Here is a 13975-nt window from a genome sequence, read left to right as displayed (position 1 = left end):
GTGTGATTGTGTGACTGAGTGTGTCGGTAGGTGAGGATGTGGGAGTGTGTGTAGGTTTGGGTGCATGTCCGCATCTGTAACAAAGTATCTAATTCTGTGTGTGAGTAAGCGTGTGGTTACTTGAGTCTGTGTGAGTGTGTGAGTGAGTGTGTGGATAGGTGAGTGTGTATGTGAGTGTATAATTTAGTGTGTGAGTGAGTGTGTGGATAGGTGAGTGAGTATGTGAGTGTATAATTGTGTGTGGATAGGTGAGTGAGTATGTGAGTGTATAATTGTGAGTGTGTGGATAGGTGAGTGTGTATAATTGAGTGTGTGAGTGAGTGTGTGGATAGGTGAGTGTGTATGTGAGTGTATAATTGTGTGTGTGAGTGAGTGTGTATGTGAGTGTATAATTGAGTGTGTGAGTGAGTGTGTGGATAGGTGAGTGTGTATGTGAGTGTATAATTGTGAGCGTGAGTGAGTGTGTGGATAGGTGAGTGTGTATGTGAGTGTATAATTGTGAGCGTGAGTGAGTGTGTGGATAGGTGAGTGTGTATGCGAGTGTATAATTGTGTGTGAGTGAGTGTGTGGATAGGTGAGTGTGTATGTGAGTGTATAATTGTGTGTGTGAGTGAGTGTGTGGATAGGTGAGTGTGTATGTGAGTTTATAATTGTGTGTGTGAGTGAGTGTGTGGATAGGTGAGTGAGTATGTGAGTGTATAATTTAGTGTGAGTGAGTGAGTGTGTGGATAGGTGAGTGAGTATGTGAGTGTATAATTGTGAGTGTGAGTGAGTGTGTGGATAGGTGAGTGTGTATGTGAGTGTATAATTGTGTGTGTGGATAGGTGAGTGAGTATGTGAGTGGATAATTGTGTGTGGATAGGTGAGTGTGTATGTGAGTGTATAATTGTGAGTGTGAGTGAGTGTGTGGATAGGTGAGTGTGTATGTGAGTGTATAATTGTGTGTGTGAGTGAGTGTGTGGATAGGTGAGTGTGTATGTGAGTGTATAATTGTGTGTGTGGATAGGTGAGTGTGTATGTGAGTGTATAATTGTGAGTGTGAGTGAGTGTGTGGATAGGTGAGTGACTATGTGTGTGCATAATTGTGTGTGTGAGTGAGTGTGTGGATAGGTGAGTGAGTATGTGAGTGTATAATTGTGAGTGTGAGTGTGTGGATAGGTGAGTGTGTATGTGAGTGTATAATTGTGAGTGTGAGTGAGTGTGTGGATAGGTGAGTGTGTATGTGAGTGTATAACTGTGTGTGAGTGAGTGTGTGGATAGGTGAGTGAGTATGTGAGTGTATAATTGTGTGTGTGAGTGAGTGTGTGGATAGGTGAGTGTGTATGTGAGTGTATAATTGAGTGTGTGAGTGAGTGTGTGGATCGGTGAGTGAGCATGTGAGTGTATAATTGTGAGTGTGAGTGAGTGTGTGGATAGGTGAGTGTGTATGTGAGTGTATAATTGAGTGTGTGAGTGAGTGTGTGGATAGGTGAGTGTGTATGTGAGTGTATAATTGTGTGTGTGAGTGAGTGTGTGGATAGGTGAGTGTGTATGTGAGTGTATAATTGAGTGTGTGAGTGAGTGTGTGGATAGGTGAGTGTGTATGTGAGTGTATAATTGTGTGTGTGAGTGAGTGTGTGGATAGGTGAGTGAGTATGTGAGTGTATAATTTAGTGTGTGAGTGAGTGTGTGGATAGGTGAGTGAGTATGTGAGTGTATAATTGTGAGTGTGAGTGAGTGTGTGGATAGGTGAGTGTGTATGTGAGTGTATAATTGTGTGTGTGAGTGAGTGTGTGGATCGGTGAGTGAGTATGTGAGTGTATAATTGTGAGTGTGAGTGAGTGTGTGGATAGGTGAGTGTGTATGTGAGTGTATAATTGTGTGTGTGAGTGAGTGTGTGGATAGGTGAGTGTGTATGTGAGTGTATAATTGTGTGTGTGAGTGAGTGTGTATGAGAGTGTATAATTGTGAGTGTGAGTGAGTGTGTGGATAGGTGAGTGCGTATGTGAGTGTATAATTGTGAGTGTGAGTGAGTATGTGGATAGGTGAGTGTGTATGTGAGTGTATAATTGTGTGTGTGGATAGGTGAGTGAGTATGTGAGTGGATAATTGTGTGTGGATAGGTGAGTGTGTATGTGAGTGTATAATTGTGAGTGTGAGTGAGTGTGTGGATAGGTGAGTGTGTATGTGAGTGTATAATTGTGTGTGTGAGTGAGTGTGTGGATAGGTGAGTGTGTATGTGAGTGTATAATTGTGTGTGTGGATAGGTGAGTGAGTATGTGAGTGGATAATTGTGTGTGGATAGGTGAGTGTGTATGTGAGTGTATAATTGTGAGTGTGAGTGAGTGTGTGGATAGGTGAGTGACTATGTGTGTGCATAATTGTGTTTGTGAGTGAGTGTGTGGATAGGTGAGTGAGTATGTGAGTGTATAATTGTGAGTGTGAGTGAGTGTGTGGATAGGTGAGTGTGTATGTGAGTGTATAATTGTGAATGTGAGTGAGTGTGTGGATAGGTGAGTGTGTATGTGAGTGTATAATTGTGAGTGTGAGTGAGTGTGTGGATAGGTGGGTGTGTATGTGAGTGTATAACTGTGTGTGTGAGTGATTGTGTGGATAGGTGAGTGAGTATGTGAGTGTATAATTGTGTGTGTGAGTGAGTGTGTATGTGAGTGTATAATTGTGAGTGTGAGTGAGTGTGTGGATAGGTGAGTGTGTATGTGAGTGTATAATTGTGAGTGTGAGTGAGTGTGTGGATAGGTGAGTGTGTATGTGAGTGTATAATTGTGAGTGTGAGTGAGTGTGTGGATAGGTGAGTGTGTATGTGAGTGTATAATTGTGTGTGTGAGTAAGTGTGTGGATAGGTGAGTGTGTATGTGAGTGTATAATTGTGTGTGTGGATAGGTGAGTGAGTATGTGAGTGGATAATTGTGAGTGGATAGGTGAGTGTGTATGTGAGTGTATAATTGTGAGTGTGAGTGAGTGTGTGGATAGGTGAGTGACTATGTGTGTGCATAATTGTGTGTGTGAGTGAGTGTGTGGATAGGTGAGTGAGTATGTGAGTGTATAACTGTGTGTGTGAGTGATTGTGTGGATAGGTGAGTGAGTATGTGAGTGTATAATTGTGTGTGTGAGTGAGTGTGTATGTGAGTGTATAATTGTGAGTGTGAGTGAGTGTGTGGATAGGTGAGTGTGTATGTGAGTGTATAATTGTGAGTGTGAGTGAGTGAGTGTGTGGATAGGTGAGTGTGTGAGTGAGTGTGTGGATAGGTGAGTGTGTATGTGAGTGTATAATTGTGTGTGGAGAGGTGAGTGTATATGTGAGTGTATAATTGTGTGTGTGAGTGAGTGTGTGGATAGGTGAGTGAGTATGTGAGTGTATAATTTAGTGTGTGAGTGAGTGTGTGGATAGGTGAGTGAGTATGTGAGTGTATAATTGTGAGTATGAGTGAGTGTGTGGATAGGTGAGTGTGTATGTGAGTGTATAATTATGAGCTTGAGTGAGTGTGTGGATAGATGAGTGTGTATGTGAGTGTATAATTGTGTGTGTGAGTGAGTGTGTGGATAGGTGAGTGTGTATGTGAGTGTATAATTGTGAGTGTGAGTGAGTGTGTGGATAGGTGAGTGTGTATGTGAGTGTACAATTGTGAGTGTGAGTGAGTGTGTGGATAGGTGAGTGTGTATGTGAGTGAGAGTGAGTGTGTGGATAGGTGAGTGAGTATGTGAGTGTATAATTGTGTGTGTGAGTGAGTGTGTGGATAGGTGAGTGAGTATGTGAATGTATAATTGTGTGTGTGAGTGTGTGTGGGGATAGGTGAGTGAGTATGTGAGTGTATAATTGTGAGTGTGAGTGAGTGTGTGGACAGGTGAGTGTGTATGTGAGTGTATAATTGTGTGTGGATAGGTGAGTGTGTATGTGAGTGTATAATTGTGTGTGTGAGTGAGTGTGTGGACAGGTGAGTGTGTATGTGAGTGTATAATTGTGAGTGTGAGTGAGTGTGTGGATAGGTGAGTGAGTATGTGAGTGTATAATTGTGAGTGTGAGTGAGTGTGTGGATAGGTGAGTGAGTATGTGAGTGTATAATTGTGAGTGTGAGTGAGTGTGTGGATAGGTGAGTGTGTATGTGAGTGTATAATTGTGAGTGTGAGTGAGTGTGTGGATAGGTGAGTGAGTATGTGTGTGTATAATTGTGTGTGGATAGGTGAGTGTGCATGTGAGTGTATAATTGTGTGTGTGAGTGAGTGTGTGGATAGGTGAGTGTGTATGTGAGTGTATAATTGTGTGTGTGGATAGGTGAGTGAGTATGTGAGTGGATAATTGTGTGTGGATAGGTGAGTGTGTATGTGAGTGTATAATTGTGAGTGTGAGTGAGTGTGTGGATAGGTGAGTGAGTATGTGTGTGTATAATTGTGTGTGTGAGTGAGTGTGTGGATAGGTGAGTGAGTATGTGAGTGTATAATTGTGAGTGTGAGTGAGTGTGTGGATAGGTGAGTGTGTATGTAAGTGTATAATTGTGAGTGTGAGTGAGTGTGTGGATAGGTGAGTGTGTTTGTGAGTGTATAACTGTGTGTGAGTGAGTGTGTGGATAGGTGAGTGAGTATGTGAGTGTATAATTGTGTGTGTGAGTGAGTGTGTATGTGAGTGTATAATTGTGAGTGTGTGAGTGTGTGGATAGGTGAGTGTGTATGTGAGTGTATAATTGTGAGTGTGAGTGAGTGTGTGGATAGGTGAGTGTGTGAGTGAGTGTGTGGATAGGTGAGTGTGTGGATAGGTGAGTGTGTATGTGAGTGTATAATTGTGTGTGGATAGGTGAGTGTGTATGTGAGTGTATAATTGTGTGTGTGAGTGAGTGTGTGGATAGGTGAGTGAGTATGTGAATGTATAATTGTGAGTGTGAGTGAGTGTGTGGATAGGTGAGTGTGTATGTGAGTGTATAATTGTGAGTGTGAGTGAGTGTGCGGATAGGTGAGTGTGTATGTGAGTGTATAATTGTGTGTGTGAGTGAGTGTGTATGAGAGTGTATAATTGTGAGTGTGAGTGAGTGTGTGGATAGGTGAGTGTGTGAGTGAGTGTGTGGATAGGTGAGTGTGTGAGTGAGTGTGTGGATAGGTGAGTGTGTATGTGAGTGTATAATTGTGTGTGGATAGGTGAGTGTGTATGTGAGTGTATAATTGTGTGTGTGAGTGAGTGTGTGGATAGGTGAGTGAGTATGTGAATGTATAATTGTGTGTGTGAGTGAGTGTGTGGACAGGTGAGTGAGTATGTGAGTGTATAATTGTGTGTGTGAGTGAGTGTGTGGATAGGTGAGTGAGTATGTGTGTGTATAATTGAGTGTGTGAGTGAGTGTGTGGATAGGTGAGTGAGTATGTGAGTGTATAATTGAGTGTGTGAGTGTGTGGATAGGTGAGTATGTGAGTGTATAATTGTGTGTGTGAGTGAGTGTGTGGATAGGTGAGTGTGTATGTGAGTGTATAATTGTGTGTGGACAGGTGAGTGTGTCTGTGAGTGTATAATTGTGTGTGTGAGTGAGTGTGTGGATCGGTGAGTGAGTATGTGAGTGTATAATTGTGTGTGTGAGTGAGTGTGTGGATACGTGAGTGAGTATGTGAATGTATAATTGTGTGTGTGAGTGAGTGTGTGGATAGGTGAGTGTGTATGTGAGTGTATAATTGTGTGTGTGAGTGAGTGTGTATGAGAGTGTATAATTGTGAGTGTGAGTGAGTGTGTGGATAGGTGAGTGTGTATGTGAGTGTATAATTGTGAGTGTGAGTGAGTGTGTGGATAGGTGAGTGTGTATGTGAGTGTATAATTGTGTGTGAGTGAGTGTGTATGTGAATGTATAATTGTGTGTGTGAGTGAGTGTGTGGATAGGTGAGTGAGTATGTGAGTGTATAATTGTGTGAGTGAGTGAGTATGTGAGTGTATAATTGTGAGCATGAGTGAGTGTGTGGATAGGTGAGTGTGTATGTGAGTGTATAATTGTGTGTGTGAGTGAGTGTGTGGATAGGTGAGTGTGTATGTGAGTGTATAATTGTGTGTGTGAGTGAGTGTGTGGATAGGTGAGTGTGTATCTGAGTGTATAATTGTGTGTGTGAGTGAGTGTGTGGATAGGTGAGTGTGTATGTGAGTGTAGATAGGTGAGTGTATGTGAGTGTATAATTGTGAGTGTGAGTGAGTGTGTGGATAGGTGAGTGTGTATGTGAGTGTATAATTGTGTGTGTGAGTGAGTGTGTACGTGAGTGTATAATTGTTAGTGTGAGTGAGTGTGTGGATAGGTGAGTGTGTATGTGAGTGTATAATTGTGTGTGTGGATAGGTGAGTGAGTATGTGAGTGAGTGTGTGGATAGGTGTGTGAGTGTATAATTGTGTGTGTGAGTGATTGTGTGGATAGGTGAGTGAGTATGTGAGTGTATAATTGAGTGTGTGAGTGAGTGTGTGGATAGGTGAGTGTGTTTGTGAGTGTATAATTGTGAGTGTGAGTGAGTGTGTGGATAGGTGAGTGAGTAGGTGTGTGTATAATTGTGAGTGTGAGTGCGTGTGTTGATCGGTGAGTGAGTATGTGAGTGTATAATTGTGTGTGAGTGAGTGAGTGTGTGGATAGGTGAGTGAGTATGTGAGTGTATAATTGTGTGTGTGAGTGAGTGTGTGGATAGGTGAGTAAGTATGTGAGTGTATAATTGTGAGTGAGTGTGTGGATAGGTGAGTGAGTATGTGAGTGTATAATTGTGCGTGAGTATGTGGATAGGTGAGTGTGTATGTGAGTGTAGAATTGTGAGTGTGAGTGAGTATGTGGATGGGTGAGTGTGAGTGCACAATTGTGTGTGTGAGTGAGTGTGTGGATAGGTGAGTGAGTATGTGAGTGTATAATTTAGTGTGTGAGTGTGTGGATAGGTGAGTGTGTATGTGAGTGTATAGTTGTGTGTGTGAGTGAGTGTGTGGATAGGTGAGTGTGTATGTGAGTGTATAATTGTGTGTGTGAGTGAGTGTGTGGATCGGTGAGTGAGTATGTGAGTGTATAATTGTGAGTGTGAGTGAGTGTGTGGATAGGTGAGTGTGTATGTGAGTGTATAATTGTGTGTGTGAGTGAGTGTGTGGATAGGTGAGTGTGTATGTGAGTGTATAATTGTGTGTGTGAGTGAGTGTGTATGAGAGTGTATAATTGTGAGTGTGAGTGAGTGTGTGGATAGGTGAGTGCGTATGTGAGTGTATAATTGTGAGTGTGAGTGAGTATGTGGATAGGTGAGTGTGTATGTGAGTGTATAATTGTGTGTGTGGATAGGTGAGTGAGTATGTGAGTGGATAATTGTGTGTGGATAGGTGAGTGTGTATGTGAGTGTATAATTGTGAGTGTGAGTGAGTGTGTGGATAGGTGAGTGTGTATGTGAGTGTATAATTGTGTGTGTGAGTGAGTGTGTGGATAGGTGAGTGTGTATGTGAGTGTATAATTGTGTGTGTGGATAGGTGAGTGAGTATGTGAGTGGATAATTGTGTGTGGATAGGTGAGTGTGTATGTGAGTGTATAATTGTGAGTGTGAGTGAGTGTGTGGATAGGTGAGTGACTATGTGTGTGCATAATTGTGTTTGTGAGTGAGTGTGTGGATAGGTGAGTGAGTATGTGAGTGTATAATTGTGAGTGTGAGTGAGTGTGTGGATAGGTGAGTGTGTATGTGAGTGTATAATTGTGAATGTGAGTGAGTGTGTGGATAGGTGAGTGTGTATGTGAGTGTATAATTGTGAGTGTGAGTGAGTGTGTGGATAGGTGGGTGTGTATGTGAGTGTATAACTGTGTGTGTGAGTGATTGTGTGGATAGGTGAGTGAGTATGTGAGTGTATAATTGTGTGTGTGAGTGAGTGTGTATGTGAGTGTATAATTGTGAGTGTGAGTGAGTGTGTGGATAGGTGAGTGTGTATGTGAGTGTATAATTGTGAGTGTGAGTGAGTGTGTGGATAGGTGAGTGTGTATGTGAGTGTATAATTGTGAGTGTGAGTGAGTGTGTGGATAGGTGAGTGTGTATGTGAGTGTATAATTGTGTGTGTGAGTAAGTGTGTGGATAGGTGAGTGTGTATGTGAGTGTATAATTGTGTGTGTGGATAGGTGAGTGAGTATGTGAGTGGATAATTGTGAGTGGATAGGTGAGTGTGTATGTGAGTGTATAATTGTGAGTGTGAGTGAGTGTGTGGATAGGTGAGTGACTATGTGTGTGCATAATTGTGTGTGTGAGTGAGTGTGTGGATAGGTGAGTGAGTATGTGAGTGTATAACTGTGTGTGTGAGTGATTGTGTGGATAGGTGAGTGAGTATGTGAGTGTATAATTGTGTGTGTGAGTGAGTGTGTATGTGAGTGTATAATTGTGAGTGTGAGTGAGTGTGTGGATAGGTGAGTGTGTATGTGAGTGTATAATTGTGAGTGTGAGTGAGTGAGTGTGTGGATAGGTGAGTGTGTGAGTGAGTGTGTGGATAGGTGAGTGTGTATGTGAGTGTATAATTGTGTGTGGAGAGGTGAGTGTATATGTGAGTGTATAATTGTGTGTGTGAGTGAGTGTGTGGATAGGTGAGTGAGTATGTGAGTGTATAATTTAGTGTGTGAGTGAGTGTGTGGATAGGTGAGTGAGTATGTGAGTGTATAATTGTGAGTATGAGTGAGTGTGTGGATAGGTGAGTGTGTATGTGAGTGTATAATTATGAGCTTGAGTGAGTGTGTGGATAGATGAGTGTGTATGTGAGTGTATAATTGTGTGTGTGAGTGAGTGTGTGGATAGGTGAGTGTGTATGTGAGTGTATAATTGTGAGTGTGAGTGAGTGTGTGGATAGGTGAGTGTGTATGTGAGTGTACAATTGTGAGTGTGAGTGAGTGTGTGGATAGGTGAGTGTGTATGTGAGTGAGAGTGAGTGTGTGGATAGGTGAGTGAGTATGTGAGTGTATAATTGTGTGTGTGAGTGAGTGTGTGGATAGGTGAGTGAGTATGTGAATGTATAATTGTGTGTGTGAGTGTGTGTGGGGATAGGTGAGTGAGTATGTGAGTGTATAATTGTGAGTGTGAGTGAGTGTGTGGACAGGTGAGTGTGTATGTGAGTGTATAATTGTGTGTGGATAGGTGAGTGTGTATGTGAGTGTATAATTGTGTGTGTGAGTGAGTGTGTGGACAGGTGAGTGTGTATGTGAGTGTATAATTGTGAGTGTGAGTGAGTGTGTGGATAGGTGAGTGAGTATGTGAGTGTATAATTGTGAGTGTGAGTGAGTGTGTGGATAGGTGAGTGAGTATGTGAGTGTATAATTGTGAGTGTGAGTGAGTGTGTGGATAGGTGAGTGTGTATGTGAGTGTATAATTGTGAGTGTGAGTGAGTGTGTGGATAGGTGAGTGAGTATGTGTGTGTATAATTGTGTGTGGATAGGTGAGTGTGCATGTGAGTGTATAATTGTGTGTGTGAGTGAGTGTGTGGATAGGTGAGTGTGTATGTGAGTGTATAATTGTGTGTGTGGATAGGTGAGTGAGTATGTGAGTGGATAATTGTGTGTGGATAGGTGAGTGTGTATGTGAGTGTATAATTGTGAGTGTGAGTGAGTGTGTGGATAGGTGAGTGAGTATGTGTGTGTATAATTGTGTGTGTGAGTGAGTGTGTGGATAGGTGAGTGAGTATGTGAGTGTATAATTGTGAGTGTGAGTGAGTGTGTGGATAGGTGAGTGTGTATGTAAGTGTATAATTGTGAGTGTGAGTGAGTGTGTGGATAGGTGAGTGTGTTTGTGAGTGTATAACTGTGTGTGAGTGAGTGTGTGGATAGGTGAGTGAGTATGTGAGTGTATAATTGTGTGTGTGAGTGAGTGTGTATGTGAGTGTATAATTGTGAGTGTGTGAGTGTGTGGATAGGTGAGTGTGTATGTGAGTGTATAATTGTGAGTGTGAGTGAGTGTGTGGATAGGTGAGTGTGTGAGTGAGTGTGTGGATAGGTGAGTGTGTGAGTGAGTGTGTGGATAGGTGAGTGTGTATGTGAGTGTATAATTGTGTGTGGATAGGTGAGTGTGTATGTGAGTGTATAATTGTGTGTGTGAGTGAGTGTGTGGATAGGTGAGTGAGTATGTGAATGTATAATTGTGAGTGTGAGTGAGTGTGTGGATAGGTGAGTGTGTATGTGAGTGTATAATTGTGAGTGTGAGTGAGTGTGCGGATAGGTGAGTGTGTATGTGAGTGTATAATTGTGTGTGTGAGTGAGTGTGTATGAGAGTGTATAATTGTGAGTGTGAGTGAGTGTGTGGATAGGTGAGTGTGTGAGTGAGTGTGTGGATAGGTGAGTGTGTGAGTGAGTGTGTGGATAGGTGAGTGTGTATGTGAGTGTATAATTGTGTGTGGATAGGTGAGTGTGTATGTGAGTGTATAATTGTGTGTGTGAGTGAGTGTGTGGATAGGTGAGTGAGTATGTGAATGTATAATTGTGTGTGTGAGTGAGTGTGTGGACAGGTGAGTGAGTATGTGAGTGTATAATTGTGTGTGTGAGTGAGTGTGTGGATAGGTGAGTGAGTATGTGTGTGTATAATTGAGTGTGTGAGTGAGTGTGTGGATAGGTGAGTGAGTATGTGAGTGTATAATTGAGTGTGTGAGTGTGTGGATAGGTGAGTATGTGAGTGTATAATTGTGTGTGTGAGTGAGTGTGTGGATAGGTGAGTGTGTATGTGAGTGTATAATTGTGTGTGGACAGGTGAGTGTGTCTGTGAGTGTATAATTGTGTGTGTGAGTGAGTGTGTGGATCGGTGAGTGAGTATGTGAGTGTATAATTGTGTGTGTGAGTGAGTGTGTGGATACGTGAGTGAGTATGTGAATGTATAATTGTGTGTGTGAGTGAGTGTGTGGATAGGTGAGTGTGTATGTGAGTGTATAATTGTGTGTGTGAGTGAGTGTGTATGAGAGTGTATAATTGTGAGTGTGAGTGAGTGTGTGGATAGGTGAGTGTGTATGTGAGTGTATAATTGTGAGTGTGAGTGAGTGTGTGGATAGGTGAGTGTGTATGTGAGTGTATAATTGTGTGTGAGTGAGTGTGTATGTGAATGTATAATTGTGTGTGTGAGTGAGTGTGTGGATAGGTGAGTGAGTATGTGAGTGTATAATTGTGTGAGTGAGTGAGTATGTGAGTGTATAATTGTGAGCATGAGTGAGTGTGTGGATAGGTGAGTGTGTATGTGAGTGTATAATTGTGTGTGGATAGGTGAGTGTGTATGTGAGTGTATAATTGTGTGTGTGAGTGAGTGTGTGGATAGGTGAGTGTGTATGTGAGTGTATAATTGTGTGTGTGAGTGAGTGTGTGGATAGGTGAGTGTGTATCTGAGTGTATAATTGTGTGTGTGAGTGAGTGTGTGGATAGGTGAGTGTGTATGTGAGTGTAGATAGGTGAGTGTATGTGAGTGTATAATTGTGAGTGTGAGTGAGTGTGTGGATAGGTGAGTGTGTATGTGAGTGTATAATTGTGTGTGTGAGTGAGTGTGTACGTGAGTGTATAATTGTTAGTGTGAGTGAGTGTGTGGATAGGTGAGTGTGTATGTGAGTGTATAATTGTGTGTGTGGATAGGTGAGTGAGTATGTGAGTGAGTGTGTGGATAGGTGTGTGAGTGTATAATTGTGTGTGTGAGTGATTGTGTGGATAGGTGAGTGAGTATGTGAGTGTATAATTGAGTGTGTGAGTGAGTGTGTGGATAGGTGAGTGTGTTTGTGAGTGTATAATTGTGAGTGTGAGTGAGTGTGTGGATAGGTGAGTGAGTAGGTGTGTGTATAATTGTGAGTGTGAGTGCGTGTGTTGATCGGTGAGTGAGTATGTGAGTGTATAATTGTGTGTGAGTGAGTGAGTGTGTGGATAGGTGAGTGAGTATGTGAGTGTATAATTGTGTGTGTGAGTGAGTGTGTGGATAGGTGAGTAAGTATGTGAGTGTATAATTGTGAGTGAGTGTGTGGATAGGTGAGTGAGTATGTGAGTGTATAATTGTGCGTGAGTATGTGGATAGGTGAGTGTGTATGTGAGTGTAGAATTGTGAGTGTGAGTGAGTATGTGGATGGGTGAGTGTGAGTGCACAATTGTGTGTGTGAGTGAGTGTGTGGATAGGTGAGTGAGTATGTGAGTGTATAATTTAGTGTGTGAGTGTGTGGATAGGTGAGTGTGTATGTGAGTGTATAGTTGTGTGTGTGAGTGAGTGTGTGGATAGGTGAGTGTGTATGTGAGTGTATAATTGTGTGTGTGAGTGAGTGTGTGGATAGGTGAGTGAGTATGTGAGTGTATAATTGTGTGTGGATAGGTGAGTGTGTATGTGAGTGTATAATTGTGTGTGTGAGTGAGTGTGTACGTGAGTGTATAATTGTGAGTGTGAGTGAGTGTGTGGATAGGTGAGTGTGTATGTGAGTGTATAATTGTGTGTGTGGATAGGTGAGTGAGTATGTGAGTGAGTGTGTGGATAGGTGAGTGAGTATGTGAGTGTATAATTGTGTGTGTGAGTGAGTGTGTGGATAGGTGAGTGAGTATGTGAGTGTATAATTGTGTGTGGATAGGTGAGTGTGTACGTGAGTGTATAATTGTGAGTGTGAGTGAGTGTGTGGATAGGTGAGTGTGTATGTGAGTGTATAATTGTGTGTGTGGATAGGTGAGTGAGTATGTGAGTGGATAATTGTGTGTGGATAGGTGAGTGTGTATGTGAGTGTATAATTGTGAGTGTGAGTGAGTGTGTGGATAGGTGAGTGAGTATGTGTGTGTATAATTGTGTGTGTGAGTGAGTGTGCGGATAGGTGAGTGAGTATGTGAGTGTATAATTGCGTGTGAGAGTGAGTGTGTGGATAGGTGAGTGAGTATGTGAGTGTATAATTATGAGCATGAGTGAGTGTGTGGATAGGTGAGTGTGTATGTGAGTGTATAATTGTGTGTGTGAGTGAGTGTGTGGATAGGTGAGTGAGTATGTGAGTGTGAGTGAGTGTGTGGATAGGTGAGTGAGTAAGTGAGTGTATAATTGAGTGTGTGAGTGAGTGTGTGGATAGGTGAGTGAGTATGTGAGTGTATAATTGAGTGTGTGAGTGAGTGTGTGGATCGGTGAGTGAGTATGTGAGTGTATAATTGTGTGTGAGTGAGTGAGTGCGTGGATAGGTGAGTGAGTATGTGAGTGTATAATTGTGTGTGTGTGAGTGAGTGTGTGGATAGGTGAGTGAGTATGTGAGTGTATAATTGTGCGTGAGTATGTGGATAGGTGAGTGTAGAATTGTGAGTGTGAGTGAGTCTGTGGATGGGTGAGTGTGAGTGTATAATTGTGTGTGTGAGTGAGTGTGTGGATAGGTGAGTGAGTATGTGAGTGTATAATTTAGTGTGTGAGTGAGTGTGTGGATAGGTGAGTGCGTATGTGAGTGTATAGTTGTGTGTGTGAGTGAGTGTGTGGATAGGTGAGTGTGTATGTGAGTGTATAATTGTGTGTGTGAGTGAGTGTGTGGATAGGTGAGTGTGTATGTGAGTGTATAATAGTGTGTGTGGATAGGTGAGTGTGTATGTGAGTGTATAATTGTGTGTGTGTGAGTGAGTGTGTGGATAGGTGAGTGAGTATGTGAGTGTATAATTGTGTGTGTGAGTGAGTGTGTATGTGAGTGTATAATTGTGAGTGTGAGTGCGTGTGTGGATAGGTGAGTGTGTATGTGAGTGTACAATTGTGAGTGTGTGGATAGGTGAGTGAGTATGTGAGTGTATAATTGTGTGTGGATAGGTGAGTGTGTATGTGAGTGTATAATTGTGTGTGGATAGGTGAGTGTGTATGTGAGTGTATAATTGTGTGTGTGAGTGAGTGTGTGGATAGGTGAGTGTGTATGTGAGTCTATAATTGTGTGTGTGTGAGTGTGTGGATAGGTGAGTGTGTATGTGAGTGTATAATTGTGTGTGTGAGTGAGTGTGTATGTGAGTGTATAAGTGTGAGTGTGAGTGAGTGTGTGGATAGGTGAGTGTGTATGTGAGTGTATAATTGTGAGTGTGAGTGAGTGTGTGGATAGGTA

The 13975-nt window shown here is 42.3% G+C and overlaps 1 protein-coding gene across 1 annotated transcript in view; it reads left to right on the top strand.

Annotated features, from left to right (window-relative positions):
- LOC137359971 (glutamate receptor ionotropic, kainate 5-like) overlaps positions 1–13975 on the top strand; it is a gene marked incomplete at its 3' end in the record, with an annotated part of 260230 nt that overhangs the window by 144076 nt on the left and 102179 nt on the right. The window lies entirely within an intron of this gene.

Source organism: Heterodontus francisci, unplaced genomic scaffold (assembly GCF_036365525.1).
Source record: "Heterodontus francisci isolate sHetFra1 unplaced genomic scaffold, sHetFra1.hap1 HAP1_SCAFFOLD_764, whole genome shotgun sequence".
NCBI lineage: Eukaryota > Metazoa > Chordata > Chondrichthyes > Heterodontiformes > Heterodontidae > Heterodontus > Heterodontus francisci.
The sequence above is the reverse complement of the archived record's forward strand: the minus strand, read 5'-3'. Positions and strand labels throughout refer to the sequence as shown.